The following is a 15480-nucleotide window of genomic DNA, read 5'->3' as shown; positions in this document are numbered from 1 at the left end:
CTCACTGAAAGCCATCTGTGAACTACCTGCTGATCCCCGGTTCTTCCTAGTCGCAGTCTTGATACTCATATTCTGGTAGAGGTCAGCCACAATGTCAATACGATTGGCTTTCTTCTCATGACCGATCCTGGCAATGCTGTTCAACACTTTGATTACAAAGTCTTGGAATGTCATGCCTTTGGTGAGAGACTTTGCCATGATTCGTACTTGCACAGACAAATCTATCACAAGTCCTTCTGAGGATGTAGATTGAACTTGTACACCGATGTCCTTAAGAATTTGAGACTTTTGGCTATGATAAATATCTCCATCCTTTGTTGACAAGGCGTCGGGTAAGCCTGAAATTGAAATGAATAGTTAAGCTAAGTGTAACTCTTGGGCTTACTGTCAAATCAATTAACTTGAATGTGAAATTGAATCAATGAATATCACTGTATTAAAAATCTGGTAAGACTTAAGTAACATCTAAAATATTTGAATAACTGACTTTATATCAATTAGTTTCACCTGTGAATTCACCACCAAATAACTTCCTTGTCTCTTCTTCTCTTGATCTGCAGGCCTCCTTCAGCTTTGCAAAGGTTCCTTTGGGTGGCTTGATTGCAGGGCTAGCGAGTTGGACTTTTGCACATGAACTTGGGAGTTTCAGGGCATTTCGTGAGATGGTGGCATTGACATCCTTCTTACTTAATACAATTCGCTCCTGCACAAACTGGTCATGCTGAGTTTTGCCGACTGTAAAGACAAAACTGGAGTCTTTACTTATGACATCTGGGAAGGGAATGGATGAGTTCAACCTCATGAACTGAGCTGGCTGGCTCTTCACAATAGAAGCAAAGTTCGGCTCCAAACGCAAGACTAGGCCCAGCCTTTGCTCGTGTGTTTGCCCCAATAGTCTGGTGATCTGCAAGGTCCAGTTCTCTTTTCCGTTTACGATCCTTCGCACAATTGAAATGGCTGTTATTATAGCGATCATAGCAACTCTTGTGGATTTTATATCCATCCTGTAAAGTTTCTGCATTGACAGCTGACAGTCTCTGTGAAAGATTGATATCCGCATCATTGGTGATCAGTCCGGATTCCTCAAACAGTTTTACTTGGTGAAGCAGCTTAGGAGCTGTGACAGCAGTTATGTCCCTTCCACCAGATTCCTGTCATGAATTTAGAAATGAAATGTTGGACTCATTGCTGTCATAAACATTACATTACTGAAGGAATACGCATGAAAACTAACACTGTTGGACTCATTGATGTCATAAACATTATACTACTGAAGCACACACGTGAAAACTAACCTTGCAGACAATGCACAGGGTCTTGTTCCCTAGTTCCATAGTTAGGATGGGGGATCATCTGATCATGGAAAATCAGAACTAATTTAAACTTGATTTTTCTGTACACAAGTTTGTAACAGAGTGATGTTTCACTGGTATGGCACAATACATCCACCCTCCCACAAAAATAGCATGCAATAAACAATGTTATTTATTCTTCTGCATAGATACAAAATATAGTCCAATAAAAGTGTGTCCAAATATAGCATAATAAAAGTGTTGTTACTACAAATACTTTCACCCTTTCATACCAGCCAACTAAAAATGCCCAAAATTAACCAACATGTGTAGAGCAAGCAGACACACAAACACCAACTGTCCAAAAGTAGGTAATGCCTTAGCCAAATACTACAACTGTGCAACTGTGCTGTCGAGTGTATCGAGCAAGTCATGCTTGCAAGGCTAGTTAGGCCTACACATATGAGCTAAGGTGAAAATAATGTTTTACAAGGTAAACATACAAAAATAAAACAACACTGTTCCTTACCATCCATCCACGAGGTCAGGAACAAATTAACTCACTGATATGAAGGCCAGATGAGGCATGCATGTCATATTTTGGCAAATGTTTACAGTAAACTAGCTTTACTGAAACATGTGCACTTCTGCTTCCTTTCCTGTAGAATCAACCACTTGATAAACAAACAGCGCCAATTTGTAATTGTGGTCAGAGGCGGCATTACATCCCAAGTGATAAGAAGAACCACAGACAACTAAGATATTTTCTAAACTCATGATTCGTGTGTGTATTGTGCTTCATGCTTTATAACATAGGCAGCGAATGAGATTCATGTCAAATATAGCTTTTTACAACCTTCAGGAGCTGATACGTGAAACGTGACCAGTAAAAATTAGTTTTCTTAAAATATCTGAAAAAGTAAAGGTTTTGGGGTATATGTTTGTTCATAATGCTTATATAAATGTGGTGCTTCTGCTTCTTTTGAGCCCATGATCAGCTCTCTGCGACATTCAGGAGCCGAGATATTGATTTCCAGGCCTAAAAAGTGGGCGTGGCCATTTCAGAGACTTCCCCCACCTAAAATTTTGGGCTCCTTGCATTTTTTTCTTTATTGGACTCTAAATTAACAGAAAAACATAGGCTCAAATGTGAATGACTTTTTGCAGCCATTTTGCCTTAACTGACTAGACTAGCTGGCATTTCTCGCTCGCACTGTGTTCTAAGGGTTACCTGAGGTCGTAGCTGCACTGCTGTTGTGGGTAAGATATTGCGCAGCCTGCGGCGATCTGTGCTGGAGATTTGAGGCCGTCGACTGTGTATTCCTATACTCCAACAAGCTAAGGTATGGGTCTTTCTTGTCCTCTTTGGCCTTTGTTAGGATCCGCTTTGCGGTCTGGAGAGTGTTTTCAGCTAGACCGTTGCTCTGGGGGTAACGAGGGCTCGAAGTAACATGCTGAAAACCCCATGACTGTGCGAACTGTTGGAATTCGCGTGAGATATAACATAGCCGATTGTCACTAATGACTGTTTTTGGTATGCCATGTCTAGCAAACACGGCTTTCATTTTATGGATGACAGCAGCCGTGGTGATGTTGTGCAGGTGGTCACTTTTAAAGTACCTGCCGAAGTAGTCACATATGACAATGCAGTTTTTAGAATTCCAGGAGAATATATCTGTGGCCACAGTCTGCCATGGGTTCTCTGGAATAGGCTGTGAGAGCATAGGCTCCTTTGTGTTAGCATTGCGGTGTGTTTGGCATATGTTACACTTTATCACTGTTTCCTCTAACTGTTGACTCATGCCTGGCCAAAACAGTACGTCCCTTGCGCTGTGTTTACTTTTCTCCACCCCAAAGTGTCCTGTATGTATGCGCTGTAGCATGTCTGCTCTGAGTTTGTGTGGAATGATTATTTTCTCACCTTTCAGGAGGATTGCATCAGCCCATCCCATCACAGTGGTTCCAGTATTCACTGATAAGTGGGTGACATTCGGTCAGGCCTGACCGAATGACTTGCTTGAGTGTGGACAGCTGCTCATCCTCAGCTGTAGCTGCCTTGACGTCATCTAGCCTGTCAGCACTCACTGGAGCTGTGCTGATTACAGTGTGTACCTGGGTCTCCATAGCCTCAGATAGTGAACTGTCTTCATCATCCATGGATTTTCTTGACAGTGTGTCGGCAACTGGAATCTCTTTGCCGGGTCTGTGGATGAGGGTTATGCTTTATTTTTGCAGCGCAAGCGTCATGCGCTGTAGACGAGGTGGTGCAAGGGCTAGGGGCTTGCGGAGTATTGCCTCTAGTGGCTTATGTTGTGATTCCACCATTACATGTCGCCCATAGATGTATTCATGCAATCTCTTACACCCATACAGGACTGTATAAAGCTCCTTCTCAATTTTGGCATAATTTTGCTCCGTGTTATTGAGCAGTTTTGAGGCATATACAACCGGTCTGCCTTCCTGCATGATCATTGCACGCAGGCCATTTTTTGATAAGTCCACTTGCAGTGTCACTTCCTTTTCAGCATCGAAATAGGCTAGTACTGGCCCCGGTTCAGCTCTTTCACTTGCTGAAATGCCTTTTCATGTGTTGTGTCCCATTTGAACTCTGTGTCTTGCCTTACCAGGTGTCTTAAGTGGTGCACTCACCTCGGCCTTGTTTGGAGCAAATCTGGTGAGGTAATTCACCATGCTGAATATTGTCTCCAGCTCTGCTTCATTTTCTGGCAGTTGCATGTCTCTTAATTGCTTTCACCTTGAGAGGGTCTGGTTTGAGGCCATCGGCTGTGAGCTTATGACCAAAGTAGTTCACTTCAGATACACCGATGCGGCATGTGCCTGGGTTCAGCCTTACACCTCTTTCCCTGGTCCGGCTAAATATGGCTCTGAGGTTGCGGTCATGCTCCTCTTTCGTTTTCCCAAACACGACGATGTCGTCCACATTGCCAGCACTCCCTTGAGGACCTCGTATGTCTCGTCTACCCTCCTCTGGAATTCGTCCTGAGCAGACACGATACCGAAAAGGAGCTGGAGAAAGCGGTATCGCCCAAATATGTTATTAAAGGTAGTGAGCAGCGTTGACCCCTCACTGATCTTGATGGCCCAGTAGTCCGATCTTGCATCCAAGATGCTGAAGCATTTTGCCCCAGCCAATTTGGAAGTCATGTCCTCGAGTGTGGGTAGAGGGTAGTATGGCCTCAGTATTGCCTTGTTTAAGGGCTGGGGATCTAGGCAAACTCTAAGCTTATGTGTTTTGGGCTCCACTGGGTAGGCTCAGTCACTTTGCGGATTATGCCATCCCTCTCCATGTTGTCTAACTCTTTCTTTAAGCGTTCTCTTAGGGCAAATGGCACTCTCCGTGGCAGGCAGACCACTGGTGTGATGCATCCTGGAATTCACCTATGCCTTTGAAAACATCGGCATACTCACTCAGTATGTTGACTGACTGGGTGGCTCGCTCTTCTTCACTGGCATCGGTGACAGCATATACCACCTTGATGAGCCCCAGGTCTCGACATGCTCTGTAGCCTAGGATGGGTGGGATGTTGCATTTCACAATGTAGAACTTCTCGTTTACCGACTTGTTCTTGTACTTGCCTACCAAATTGCAGTAATCGTTTACTTTCAGTGCATGCCCCCCATAGCCAGTTAGCTTATGGTTGTCAATCATTACTGGTGTACTGGGCATGATTTTGGCAAAGTCTTTGGCGGTTATCACATTGCTTGTGCACCTGTATCCAATTTAAATGTCAGTTTTCGATTCTGTAGTCTCCGTCCTATGTCTGCATATGCACTTTCCTCTTTATTCTCTGTTGCAACAATGTCCACAAACAGCTCTGAATCAAAATACTCATTATCTTCCTCAACCGTGTGTACATTTCAGTGCCCTGTTCTATTTGGAGTGTGAGTCTTGGATTTACATACTCTTGCAAAGTGGTTGAATTTTCTGCATTTTAGCACTGTTTTCCCTTTGCTGGGCATTCGGTTTGCTTGTTGTGGTGCCCTCCACACGCACCACAGGCTTGTTATATATCTTCTGGCCTTCGCTTGGCCTGCTAACATTAGCTTTGCTAATATTTTTCACTGTGCCTGACTTTCCGGCCTTACAGTGTACTGCGTGAACTTCATGGCTCTTGTTAGCCATAGCTTTTAGCCGCACCTGTGCTAGCTCATAGGAGTGGGCTATATCGATTGCCTTATCCATCGTTAGCTTTGGTCCCTGAGCAATTATTCGCGCTCTCTAGGTGAGTTAGTAGCGAATACTATGCGGTCCCTGACCATATCTTGACTATTTGCATAGTCACAGTCCTTAACAAGCAGTAAGAGCTCTGTTACAAAGTGCTCAAATGACTCAGCACTCCCCTGCATCTTCTTGTGGAATTTGTACCTGGCGACGATGGGGTTAGCTTTCGGCGTGAGGTATGCTGAAAAACCGCCGTAGTACATGTTTAACACTTGAGCATCGTCCTCCGTTACTGTCTAAGTATTACTGAGGACCCTTCCTTTGCCCCCGATCCACAGCAGGAGAAAACTGCATTTTTCCTCCTCCATTTTTCTTTTGAGCGGGCCCGTAAACATGAGTTTGGCATGTTGTTTGAATCGCTGCCACACATCATGTAGGTTGGGTGATTCCCAGTCCATCCATGGGGTAGGGACACCCAAAACGTCCATCTTCTTCGTTCTTTTTTTTCTCCAAGTGGTCCGTAGTTTAACTACTTACTCTGACACCATGTTGTGACTGTCTGTGTAATAAAGAATAATGCCAGGTACAATTAGTTGTCTGGGAGTTTGAGTCTTCTGCTCGTTTAATTCGTCCTGCCAGTTACACCCTCTCGTGGTAGACCGCATGGTCCCGTTAGTTTAACCACTTCCGCTACATCCGGTTAGTGCGTTATGGGTAATGTAGTAATCGCCCCTTCATCCGGCAGTACTAATCATTACAGTCGTGTCTCCCCCAGAAAGCAAGAATGAGAAACAGAAAAGTGAATTCTTAGTTACACTAGCCGTTAGCCAGTCCTTTCGTTGAAACCAAGTAACACAAAACTTAAGATTTTGTCATTTGTCCTTTTGTGTTATTCGAACATCGTTTGGACGATGTGTCCCCAGTCTCTTCACTTCCAAATCTTCCTCCAAAGACACTGAAGAAAATGGATGAGAAAGTAAGTAATCCACCTCATTCAATATACACCGAGCTGGTGTATATTGAAAAGAGAAGGGGACCGAGCATTATTTCAAATCCACACCTCAACTGCGGACGATAAATTGGCTCGTTAGATTTGAATAAATCATATCCGAGCATTCCTTAACTTTGACTGATCAAAGTATTCAGGAGCCACAAAGGAGTAATCGTATCAATCACAGCTCAATAAAATTTGGTTGAAAATAAATAAAATAACTGCAAGTGAGAACTTCATATGGTCACAAATAGGGTTACTGATGGAAAAAAATTAAAAAACATTTTTTAAATCGGTGAATTGCTTTTTTTATGCTTGCAGGAGCAATTTCAGCTTTATGGGGGTTGAATTAAAATCAATTTGGAAAATGAATCAACATCTAACTGACATTTGAGTGAAAATCTTTCTGGAGGAGGAATTTAAAATGTGCTAGAAAACATTACTTGCATATATTTTTGCTATTTTGCGAAATGGCTTTTGAATTCCTTCTAGAGTCACATTATTATTTTTCCTGTCTTTTTGACGCTTTCTTTTGAAAAATGCTCAGAAATATGACGACGTATCTGCACTTGGTTGGGATCTGACTATATCTTTTCTTTTTTAATAATTTTTTATTATTATCTACCTATTAATTTATTCATTTATTTTACATAAGTGACTTGTCTTTGAACAAAGACAAAGCACGTGGAAACGTAAAACATCGGGATTACACGGTAACTGCAGAGTTAAACCAGCAGGAGCGCTATATTGGCAGATGTATTCCAGGAAAATCAAATCTGATATCTTTCATTGAAGTGAAACCGAATTTTTCAGTTATTCCCTCAAAAAACTTTCTTACGACAGCGATTACTTTAATCATTTGCTAAGATTACAGGTGAGTCAAATGAATGTGCTAATGTTACAGATGTTTAATTAGTGCTAACAAATGCAAATGCCTTTATTCTTATTTGTACAGCGAGAGCGTGAGGATGACATGCTTAAATGCATTGATGCTTCAGACTGTTAAAAACAAAGCCAGATCAAATCAGAAACTTTATCGCTATGAAGAAATTGGGTGTCACAGGGTCAAAGAATGAGAATATGCAATAGGTGAGCATAAGATGAATTGCCACAGAGATAATACACAATTTACACTATGCAATTCCTTTGGATCTTCTATGACAGAAAGGTTTTAAGGTTTTGGTTGACATGGACCGCTCCCACATACTGAGATGTGCAAAATGTGCTTACAGCCGTTCTCGTGTCTGACAGAGTATGAGTGTGAATACAAATAGGGAAATGAATGCAACTATGCATTGTGGAGTAAATTAAGGGTAAATCATTGTAGCTATCCACATTGCCAGGCTCTGAGAGAGGACATGTTTCAGATTTGTACAATACAGATTTTTTTTGTGAAAATATGCATTAAATCTTTCTATCTTGGTTTAAGCATGGGTTGTGTTTCTGCAGCATTAGATGGGGAATGTGTAATTGCACAAAGATTAATATATGCAGATGTACACAGTATGCAAGGTTAAGCCCTGAACTGCCAAAGAAAAAAATCCAAAGGAATAGCTAGACATTTATTCTTTTGCCCAAGGATACCTTTATGGCAATGTAAATCTATGAAAATCCTTTTAAATTATACACTCACTTTCAGTAGGAACATATAAATATATTCTGCATTAATGCCGAAAACCAATAGCACAGTTGCTGCACCACTGTCATGTACTATAATACTATGTGCTAATGTGGGATGTGCTATGTTTTACCTTCAGTTACAATAAGAACATATCAAATGGCACGGGATTATTTAGGTCAGCTCAACCTGATGAAGTACATTCAAATAGGTCATATATCAAAATGTCCTTTGCATAGAATTTGTTTGCTGTTACTGGGGTAAATAATGGATGAGATTAGAAGATAGACTGGCAATAGACCAGACATGAATACTATTTTACCTGTAAGACTTCGGGAAGACATGAAACCAGGGTATTTAAGCCTTAGACAATGTAGAAAATGCTAAACAGTGTAGTGGCCATATAATTAAATCACCCACTGTATATAAAAATAAAGCAATATGAAGGTATATAATCATGTGAGAGGGTGTGTGTGTGTGTGTGTGTGTGTGTGTTTACATGTATGCTCATGACTCAGTAACCGTCAGATGGCCTGTCAGTCTGAATTGGCCTCAGCGTAGTGACAACTGTGTGATCAGTTATGTCAGGTCCTATTGGACCTGTCACGGCTCGGCTCCACAAGAAGGAGAGATGGCAGGAAAGAAAAAGACAAAGCAGCCTTTAGGAGAAGCATTTCAGTTCGTCCATCACCATACAGCATGTGTATGTGTATATATGTAAATAAATATATGGTATGACATACTTTGCTGGCACAATGGTGCAGTGGTTAGAGCGGTCGCCTCACAGCAAGAAGGTCCTGGGTTCGAACCCCAGGGTTGTCCAACCTTGGGGGTCATCCCAGGTCATCCTCTGTGTGGGGTTTGCATGTTCTCCCCGTATCTGCGTGGGTTTGCGCCGGGTGCTCCAGTTTCCTCCCACAGTCAAAAGACATGCAGGTCAGGTGACTCGGATGTACTAAATTGTCCCTAGGTGTAAATATGTGGTGTGTCGGCCCTGAGGACTGGTGGCCTGTCCAGGGCGTCTCCCCACCTGCTGCCCAGTGACTGCTGGGATAGGCTCTAGCATCTCTCGACCTTGATTGGGATAAGCAGCTTGGATAATGGATGGATGGATGGATGGATGGATACTTTGCTAGTGTTCTCAAGTGGATATTTGTGTTTAGTTTGTGAACCCGAGTGTACTTAGTTTTATTGGTAGTCAAGTAAGTTGGCATGCACCAGAAATTTTTCTTGGAGGGATGTTCAACATAAAGAACATAAAGATCATTTCAGAATAAAAGAAAAAAGTATATCTTCATGTCACAGGCGGCGTGGTAGTGTTCAGCACTGTCGGCTAACATCAAGAAGGTTCAAACTCTGTCTGATCTGTGTTGAGTTTGTATGTTTTTTCTGTTTACGTGGGTTTCCTTCAGGTACTCCTGTTTCCTCATATAGTCAGAAGACATACATGTTAAGTGAACTGGAGTCTCAAAATGGTCCAACGGTGCGTTGGGGTCAAGTGATGCGCTGACAATCTGCCCAAGAAGTCCCCCTGTCCTGCTGAGTAACATAACCATAATAAAGATATCACTACATTCGATATTGACCTTAAATTCAGGTTCAACAGGGAATGACTATTCATGTCCTCTCCAGGGTAATCTTACCTGGAAGAACCAGGTGGAGTAATGACAAATGACAAGGTGGCTAATTTTTCCTCTGGGGAGAAGGGTGGCTAACTTTTTTGCTTCAAAATAAGTCAGTCTTAAAGGGAAATTTCACCGATGGTTTTGTGTATGTGCAAGCTATACTGACGAGTAAGGTAGTGGACTGAAGCAATAAAGTGCTTACTGGGTTCTATATTGATGGAGAAATCAATCTTGTCCTGCTAACAGAGTCTTTCCCCTTTCCCACCGTGCCTATATGTACCAGAATTTATTGCTATTGTCCACACCTCTGTGCTAGTGTTGTGGGACATCATTTACACCATTGGAAACATAGTTTAACCAAGAGAATGAGGATGTGTTTTTTTGAACAGCATGTTTAGAATATATTAGAGTATTGGAAACCCTGCTAAACTGTGTATTTTCGTTTTCAGGCCTCCAAGTGACATATTCTGACATAATTTGGCCGCCGGAAAACTCAGTTTCACTGCCTCCAGAGATGCAGAAACAATCAGGAACAACTGCAGATGTTGTTCATGTGTTATCCCTATCACAGATAGACAGAAATAAGGTTGAAAATCGATGAATTTTCCATTGGACATTTATGAAAGCAGCACTCTTAATTAGATTAGTCTAAAATGGAGACTAATCTAATTCATTCTGGAGCTTGTTGCACAAAGGTATGTTAGACTGGTCGATAGATTTAGACCAGTCTTAGTTTTGCTCTTGGACTGGTCTAATGTGAGTAAGACAGCTGCACAAAATAAAGACCAATGATAAAGCTAACAAGTTAGCCACCCTACTGCCAGGCTTTAAGAAACAAGAGCAGTAGTAAATCCAGTCAACTCGATTTTATTTGTATAGCCCAATATCACAAATTAGAAATTTGCCTCAGTGGGCTTTACAGCAATATAACATCCTGTCCTTAGACCCTCGCATCAGATAAGGAACAACTCCCTAAAAAAAAAACCTTTAACAGGGAGGAAAAAAAATAGTAAGAAACCTCAGGGAGAGCAACAGAAGAGGGATCTCTCTCCCAAAACGGACAGATATGAGCAATGGATGTGTGTGCAGAATAAAACACAATTTACAGAATACACCATTGAAAGAGGATAACAGTATTATAATGGAATTATAAGATATATGAAGAATGTGATGAGGAAAATGCTAAGCAGTGTCCAGATGCAATTGGAACAGCTAGGCCATCACCATGTATGATGTCACCATGATGATATCATGCATTCCTCCCTTACCTCTGGTCTTGTTCCCATCCATCCATCCGTCCATTATCTTAACTGCTTATCCTGCTCTCAGGGTTGCGGGGATGCTGGAGCCTATTCCAGCAGTCATTGGGCGGCAGGCGGGGAGACGCCCTGGACAGGCCGCCAGGCCATCACAGGGCTGACACACACACACACACACACACACACACACACACACACACACACACACACACACACACACACACACACACACACACACACACACACAGACACAGACACACACAGTCATTCCTTGGGGCAATTTAGTACGGCCAATTCACCTGACTTACATGTCTTTTGACTGTGGGAGGAAACCGCAGCCCCCGGAGGAAACCCACACAGACACGGGGAGAACCCCTCTCAAAACAGCTGCAATAACTCCAATACTCAAGAAACCTGGTGCAGACCCCAACAATTTGAATAATTTTCGCCCAATCTCAAATTTACCATTTTTTCTAAATATTTGAAAGAACAGTCGCATCTCAGGTACACGCTCACTTGACTAACAACAATTTGAACAATTCCAGTCTGGTTTTCACTTCATACACAGTACGGAGACAGCCTTGGTGAAGATCACTAATGATCTGTTGATGGAAGCTGACTCTGGGCTCTTACCATCCTTGTCCTCCTTGATCTGAGTTCAGCCTTTGATACCATCTCACATAACATTCTCCTAGAAAGATGAGCTTCCATTGCAATAACTGGCACCCCCCTTGACTGGTTTAGATCATATCTCTCTGGCCACACTCAGTTTGTCCAACTTAAAAATTTGAGATCCAGTCCTTTCCTGTTACTACCGGTGTTTCCCGGGGTTCTGTATTGGGACCCCTCGTGTTATCATTTATCTACTACCTCTTGGCCACATTTTCAGGAAATTTGGCATTCAATTTCACTGCTACACGGATGACACCCAGCTTTATCTATCCACCGTTAACAATGTTACTCGGTTTGCATACTTTCACCTATGCAATATTAACTGTCTTCGCCCATCACTTACACCTAAAAGCACAGCCATACTCGCTCTCACCCTGGTTATATCCCGTATTGACTACTGTAATTCTATCCTCTTTGGTCTTCCCCTCAAGTGTCTTCATAAACTTCAATTGGTCCAGAATTCAGTTGCCCATATCATTACCAGAACTCCTTCCATAGATCATTTCACCCCTGTTCTTCAGCAACTCCATTGGCTCCCTGTTAAATACCATATTGACTTCAAAATCCTGCTGCTCACATTTAAGGCCCTTAATAACCTAGCTCCTTCGTATCCTTCCGAACTCCTTCATATCCACAAGCCCTCCCGCACTCTCAGATCCTTTTCTGCTCTCCAACTCACTACACCATCAGCCCACTTGACTACCATGGGGACTAGAGCTTCAGTCATTCTGCCCCTCGCCTATGGAGCTCTCTCCCACAAGACATTTGCAACATTGACTCTCTTTCAACCTTCAAATCCCATCTCAAAACGTACCTTTTCAAACTGGCATATTCAGTCTGATCCACACTTCATTGAGTTTTGTGCAGATGATGATTTTATACTTATCTGTTGTATTAACTTTTTATTGTCTACTCTACTTTGTTTTGATTTTATGCTGTCTGATACAGTGGTGCTTGTTTTTCCTGTGTTATGTAAGGTGTCCTTAAGTGATATGAAAGGTGCCCATAAATAAAATGTATCATTATTATTATTATTATGTAGACCTGACAGGAAGACAGACTACACTTGCACACAGGGGAGACTCACATCACACCATTCACATAGATGGCAGAAGACACAAGAAAAGATGATAGTCACATCGGAGAGAGATAAGGATATAACATTGAAACAGGATGACAAAATTGTATGGATTTATGAGCTACAGTGCTGCTTGAAAGTTTGTGAACCCTCCAGACATGGTCACTGTTTTTGTAAAAAACATTAAAATAAGCTTATTACACATACATCCAAATCCCAATTTGTAAAGCACACCTTCCAAATAATGGACACACACACAAAAAGTGATATATTTTCATTATTTAATTCAACAAAGGTGGTTTATTTCACAAAAACTGAAAATTTAACATGTGCAAAAGTATGTGAACCCTTGTATTAGTAGCTTGTGGCTCCTCCTTTTGCAGCCATTACTTCAACCAAATGTCTTCTGTAACCACTAACCAGTCTCTCGCATCTGCTTATTGGGATTTTTGCCCACTCCTCCTTGCAGAACTCAGCCAGTTGAGAGAGGTTGGAGGGACATCTGGTATGTACCAACTTCTTCAGCTCCCCCCACAACATTTCAATTGGATTAAGATCCGGACTTTGACTGGGCCTATCCAGAGGACGAATCCTCTTTCTCTGAAGCCATTCCTTTGTAGTTTTGCTGGAATGTTTTGGGTCATTGTCTTGTTGCACAATCCATTTTCGTCCCAGCGTCAACTCCCTGACTGATGGCAGGAGATTCTGGTCAAGAATTTGTTGATATGCCAGAGAATCCATGGTTCCTTGGATAATATGGAGGTGTCCAGGTCCAAAAGCAGCCCCAGACCTTCACATTTCCACCACCATGCTTCACTGTTGGGAGGAGGTTCTTTTCTTCATACGCAGTGTTGGCTTTTCTCCAAACATGTTGGTTTTGATTGTGACCAAATAATTCTATTTTGGACTCGTCTGTTCAGAGAATGGACTTCCAGAAGGTCTCTGGTTTGTCCAAGTGCTCTCTGGCAAAGATGAAACGGGCAGCTTTGTTCTTTTTTGAGAGCAGAGGCTTCCTTCTAGCAACCCTCCCATGAATGTCATGGCTATTCAATTTTCGTCTGATTGTAGACACATGCACATTTGTCCCAGATTCTACCAAAGAGGTCTGCAACTCTCTAGAGATGATGTGTGGGTTGGCCTTTACCTGATTTATTATTTTTCTGGTGCTTCTGGGTGATAGTTTTGATGGGCGTCCACTTCTAGGCAGAGTTGCTGTCATGTTGAAGGCCCTCCATTTGTAAATTATTTGTCTTACAGTGGATGGATGGAGCTGGAATCTTTTGGAGATGGTCTTATAGCCCTCCCCAGACTGATGGGCTATCACTACCCTCTTCTTCATGTCCTCGGATATCTCCTTTGCTCTCGGCATTTTTGATTTGTATGGGACCACAGTGGTTTGGTTGGTTTCCTCTCTCTTTTAATTAGTGCAGGCCAAACCCTTTCCCAAGGATGTCTCATTTCATTGGTCTGCTTAAATGATTAATTAAGCACCCAAATGTGTTTCACCCGAGTCTGTTCCTGCTTGACTTAACCAATGCAGCTGGGGGTTCACTTACTTTTGCACATACACTAATTCCATGTTTCATGTAGTTTTTGGGCTACTTAAACAAGTCCCACTAAACAAGTACATGCAACAGATAAACATATATCTGACATTTCATACATAAAAACTGGTGATGATAGAATAAGAAAATCATGGTAAAACAACAGAAAAATCTAAACTGCTCAAGGGGTTCACATACTTTCAAGCAGCACTGTATATTAAGAGTGAGATGAGGAGGATGCCAAGCAATGTCCAGGTGGTGACCACCATCACCATGGAGACCTGGCAGGAGGATAGACTACATGTGCACACAGGGGAGACTCACATCACATCATTCAGATATACAGGAGAGGACAGGAAGAGACATTATTCAGAGAGAGAAGGAAATATGAGAGAGAAGAGAACAGATTGCATTCATCAATAATCTATGCTCTGTAATCTCATCAGCAGGACACCGCTTGGTGAATTCGTTGGGACAGACCCACCATGCAGTACAGTTGTGAACAGTAGTGGATCTAGAGATTTTTTCCTGGGGTGGCAAAGGGGTGGCAAGACTGTGTCCCAGAGGTGGCAGCTGCCACCCCTTGCCACCCTGTAGATCCGCGCCTGTGAGGGGGAGGGGGATTCTAAATCGGCGACTTCTGTTTGAGATGAGTTTGGTGCGGGTCTCATTGACCTTCACCATGCATGTACATAAAATATACGTTAAAAACATATTATCTGATTTATAAATGGGGTGGCAACAGGGGTGGCAAGACTTTGTCCCAGAGGTGGCAGCTGCCACACCTTGACACCCTGTAGATCCGCCCCTGGTTGTGAAGTATTCAATTTAAAGGCAACCAATTGTAGGTTAAGGCAAAAAGATGAGGTTTGAATTTAGATTTAAAGGACTGAACATACTCCGATTGTCTGATGGCAACAGGCAGGTTATTCCATAAGAGTGGTGCCCAATTGGAAAAGGTCCTGCCACCAGTTGACTTCTTTTTAACTTTGGGTGCACACAGCAGCCCTGTCTTTTGAGAGCAGAGAGCTTGAGATGGAATATACGGTTTAATTGCGGTTTAATTAGACAAGTATGGTGGGACAAGCCCATTTAGGCTTTTATGTGTGGTGGCAAATTTTGTGATAAAAAGAAAATAGTCAGTCTTGTCTCTCTGACTAAGATTAATTCACAGAAAATCAGACGTATGTGGACTCAGTCTTGCCAAGGCCAGAATGA

General features: G+C 42.3%; 1 long non-coding RNA gene across 1 annotated transcript; it reads right to left on the bottom strand.

The window, feature by feature from the left end:
• Positions 1–865: 865 nt before the first annotated feature.
• LOC130112199 (uncharacterized) lies at positions 866–1954 on the bottom strand. Its single transcript, XR_008810210.1, has 3 exons — positions 1822–1954; positions 1296–1353; positions 866–1151 (listed from the first exon to the last, which is right to left on the bottom strand). It is a non-coding gene; the product is annotated as an uncharacterized LOC130112199 (long non-coding RNA).
• Positions 1955–15480: the final 13526 nt, after the last annotated feature.

Source organism: Lampris incognitus, chromosome 5 (assembly GCF_029633865.1).
Source record: "Lampris incognitus isolate fLamInc1 chromosome 5, fLamInc1.hap2, whole genome shotgun sequence".
NCBI lineage: Eukaryota > Metazoa > Chordata > Actinopteri > Lampriformes > Lampridae > Lampris > Lampris incognitus.
This window is presented reverse-complemented; position numbering and strand designations above follow the sequence as displayed.